The sequence below is a fragment of the Cucurbita maxima genome, unplaced genomic scaffold, assembly GCF_002738345.1.
Source record: "Cucurbita maxima cultivar Rimu unplaced genomic scaffold, Cmax_1.0 Cma_Scf00153, whole genome shotgun sequence".
NCBI lineage: Eukaryota > Viridiplantae > Streptophyta > Magnoliopsida > Cucurbitales > Cucurbitaceae > Cucurbita > Cucurbita maxima.
The window spans coordinates 93,587-98,247 of NW_019272169.1; the positions used below are offsets into that span (position 1 = coordinate 93,587).

At 37.0% G+C, this 4,661-nt stretch overlaps 1 long non-coding RNA gene across 1 annotated transcript in view; it reads right to left on the reverse strand.

The window, feature by feature from the left end:
• The window catches only part of LOC111473742, a 22,800-nt gene extending 21,474 nt beyond the window's left edge, over positions 1–1,326 (reverse strand). The window contains exon 1 of the long non-coding RNA XR_002715762.1: positions 1,284–1,326. This is a non-coding gene — a long non-coding RNA (uncharacterized LOC111473742). The remainder of the gene's footprint in view (positions 1–1,283) is intronic.
• Positions 1,327–4,661: the final 3,335 nt, after the last annotated feature.

Genomic DNA, 4,661 nt, shown 5'->3' on the forward strand with positions numbered 1-4,661 from the left:
CATCCTTATCTTAGTGGGTATACACGGTCTTATCTCTGGATTCTAGTGAGTGCAAATCATGCTCCACCTCTCTTTTCTGTATCTTGGGAGGTTTGCCTATCTTATGCAGTGAAATGATCAGTGTCCTGAGGTGAAGCGTGATCTCATAAGTAATCTGAGGGGATCATATGGCTGGATCTGAATACATGACTCTCTCTGAATATCATCCGTGGAGGTTAGTTGACGACCCTTACATGGGACCATACATCCACTAAATGGGGTGCGACCCCCTATGTGTCGGTCAGCTACTGAGTTATCCTACGTGGCTCCATGTCCCCTGCTCAGGGACGGGTTTCTACTGCCCAAGAAACCCGTTCAGAAGACCCCTTAGCTATCACCACTAGGTCTGGGCACCTTTCACACTTCCCTATCCGGATCTGCCAAGCTCAATGATCTCCGTACCGGAGCTCTGTCTCGACGGTACGGTATCGGAGAAGAGAGGGAAGTGGAGGTTCTGATGACACTATCCACACTGCTAAACTCTAGCGGGCTACCTACAGTTACCGTGGTGACCTACTATTCTTTCTAGGGTGGAACTTGGTGGCTTAGACTTGGATTCATGCATCTTTAGGATTCTCGTGCAAGGTCTCACAAACCTATCAGGTTTCAAATTCTAGGCTCTGGATCCGTCGGTAATCGTTTCACAGGTCAAAATGCACGGTATTCTAGAGGTCCCCCAATCTAGGGTCTCATCTAGCCTACTTAGTCACAAATACCCTAATCTAAGCTCATAATTTCTTCCTGTTCATCAAGAAAGATAACACAAGCCATCATCATGCATAGGAGTTAACACGCAGCAGTTCATGCAATATTAACAAACATGCTCAACGGGAAGATAACGTCCACCTTTACCTGGAGCGCAGATTTCACAATTTTCCCATCCTCCTCATGCATACATACTTTATCAGAATCTCAATCAAAACAGATTTAATAAATATTTCATATCTAGCTTTCCTTAATCATTTTATTTTCACAGTTTCCATACTAATATGCTAGGTCCGGCTAGCTAATTTTATGGGTGGTAGCATGCATGCATGTTCCTAGCGGTTCCTACAAGTACTGCTCGTGGGAATTCAAATGGCTACTTACATGGTTGACGTGTGCCTTCCCACGCTCGAATCATTTACCGGAAAAGGTTCCAAAAATTCTGGAATTTCCTTGATAGGTTCTAATTCACATAAAAATAGGATCAGAGTTGAAATCGAGGCAAAAAACAAGCAAACGGAGGTCGAACGGTCACTCACGCGCCTACACGCGCACTGACACGCTCTGGAGGGTGTACTACGCATGACTTCTCACGCAGTCGCAGGCCAGCGACTGGTCGGGCCAGTTCGAGTGGTTCGGACTCAGGCCGACCCGATTGCACGGCGCCTGATGCGCTTTTTCAGCCCGCGGTCGCCACGTGTCGCTCGTCGATCCTGCAGCGCTCCTCCGTACGTCGGCCGACATGTGGCAGCGATTCCTCCTCTCTCTTCTTGCGTTTTTTTTCCAATTTTCCAGAAACGTGAGTTTTGGTGTTTTCGATCCATTTTCTTCTGATTTTTATATCTTCCAATCCATAATCCGAATCAACAAGTTCTCTTCACGAGTATTATAGATGTCATATTCTATTTCTACAATATATTTTTCTTTTTTTGGTAATCACAGGTCTTATTATTTGAGTTCGAATTTGGGGAAAAACACGAGTTCTTACCGAAAATAACGTTTTCTTGAAACTCCAATTTTCGTCCAGAAACTTCAAAAGACCTGTGTGAATCTTATTTTAGTTACATACCTCAAAAACTCTAGATCTAATGCTCATGAAATTTCTTAGATCTAGATAAAATCGAAACACGAAGTTTAGAATCTTACTTTGTCCGTTCTTAGATTTTTTTGCTGGAATGAGTGGATCCACCACCCAAACTTCTTTTCTAGCACCGAGAGGAGTATTGCTTCGAAGTTTCTTACCTTGGATTAGATCTCCAACAACAATTTGTCTTCTCTACTATTCCTCTCTCCCAAACCCTAACTTCTTCTCGTTTCTCCTTTCTCCTTTCTCTCTCTCTTTTTCTTTTCTTTCTTTTTCTCCTCTTTTTAGAGCCCAAACAACTGGACCCTTTCTAAGAGACCCTTTGTAAGAGACCCTTTTGCCCATATGTTGTTATTTTATTTATTTATTTATTTATAAAAAAATTCGAGTATTACTTCTTATCTATTTTTCTTTCTGTCTTATCTATTTTATTTTTATTTTCGGTTCAATGGGAAGAAAATATGATAAATATAGTCAAGAGAACCATTTATAACACTGCTTAATGTGCTTGAGATAATTTGTGCTAATTAAGGAGAAAATATAGAAAATCAAACAGTCTCATTTGTGGTTTCCTTTATTTTTTTAATTAAAATTAGGACAGCTTTGTTTTTCATCTCAATCAAAAATAGCAAATAAAAAAGAATTGATATTTATAACTATGCGACACATACGGATATCCAAACTCAAAACTCTCATAGCATTTAATCTTTTGCATGGATATTAACCTTAAATTACCTTCCCAAAGAGGATTAAGAGCTTGTTCCACACAACTTTTTTTTGGGTGTATAATGAACAAAAACCTAAATGGCTAAGCATCAACAAAAGAGCCTCGAGTATCTAAAGAAAAATTGAAGGATCCATTATTATTAATACACGTTTTGCAGGATCCAAGATACAAGCTATAGGGAGCAAAGGGCAAGAACCATGGAGCGAATGACAAGTGGCTATCTACAATTATCAAACAAACTAAGTTTTAAATGTTCATTGCAAGTCAAGAGATGACGTTTGAGCGAAAGCATTTTGGACAAGCATGCCCGATTCAACTAGAGCTTCACAATGAACTTTTGGCGTACGACTTTATTTTGGTGCAATTTTAATGGTTAGAATGGACATGCTTCATTTGAGGATTTTGGCCCGGGAACTAGTATTAGCTTTCTCCACGGTGTGACTTTAAAAACTGCATTTATGTAGCATTTGATGATGGATTTTACTTGAGAAATATTCCTTCGGGTATCTTTGAATTATACACCCTTGGGAAAAATGAAATAAAATCCCCGAACCACAAAAACCTGCTTTTTTATTCTTTTATGTTGGATTGCTCACCCATGTAGTAATTCAACATAGTGTTGTTGGGTTTCTTTATAGACCTAAGATTTTGTATATTTGAAATCTACAGTACTGAGAGGAATCTTTTGGGATATCAGAATTCTTTTAATGTTTATAATTTGGTCGGGTTTTGAGCTTCTAATTGCAATGACTCATACCCAAGATTCGAAATATGAATTTGGTACTTAATGGCCCTAGGATTCCCGTGACGATATGGTCAGGTTACTTACTCCTCGCTTCTAATAGTAAAAACTATGAACGCAAACCAACATGAGTCCTTCTAACACGTTTTGTCCTCAATCACGTGTTTGCTACAAAAATTCTCAAAAGGTCACCCATCATAAAATTGCTCTAGTTGAATTCGGAGTTCCTATAGTTGAAACACCAAAAAGGAAAGTGCACCTCTTTGATATAGGTAGTAACTTTCAACTCTTTTTCAGATTTTCTCATTCATCTATACTCTGGATTGCTTTTCTTCGAATGTCATCTTTACTCATTCATGTGCTCTCTTTGTCCGAGACTAGAGGCCACCCCTATGATGATAGAGATAGATAGGTCCCTAAATAATGATTGTTTGTGTTTTCATTTGCATGGCTCCCTATAGTGGGGCCACTTACTTAGCATTCTTTGAAATACTCAAGTCGTGTGCCACATTATTTTTCAGATCAAGGCAAGGTGCACTTTTACGGAGGACGGCTGCTTCACGAGCAGAGACTGTGGCACGTGGATAGGGTAGATTCATATTTAAATTTCTAGGTTTAGGTTAGAATAGGTTGTTATGCATTTCATTGTTTTAAATTATTTTGTATTTCTCTTATTTTCTCTTAATTTCAGTATTTCGTATTTAAATACGTAAGGACATGGGTGTGTTTTCTAGAGAATAGTTGTTTTAAGCGTTTTTCGAAGTTTATGTAATAAATGATGGTTATGCGAATGTCATAGAAAAATAATAATAATAATAATAATAATAATAAATAAATAAATAATAAATAAAGATATAAGCCAACAAAAATAATTATAAAAAAATATTTAAAATAATAATAATAAATAAATAAATAAACCAAAAAAAAAAACTTTCCTCACTCCTCTCCACTAACATCTCATCCCATCCCACAATTATCTCTCCTTAAGCCATCTTTAAGAAAACTGAAAAACAACAGATTGGAGTAAAAAAATGAGAATGGTCTTTACCCAGTTGAGACTTTCTGTAGATTTACTTGAAGATAGATTTAATAAATACATTTTCTTTTATTTTTTTTAGAAATCATAGTCAATTATAGTTAGATGTTCATTAAATTATTACAATGGTTTAGCTTTGAGTTAGAAATTAAGTGTCAATCATTATACGAATTCTAGTAAATCTTAAATTATTACAATGGTTTAGCTCTGAGTTAGAAATTAAGTGTCAATCATTATACGAATTCTAGTAAATCTCACTAATATAAGATTAAATTTATATCAGTAGTCAAATGAATAGATTAAAAATAGAATGACCAAGAAAATTTGT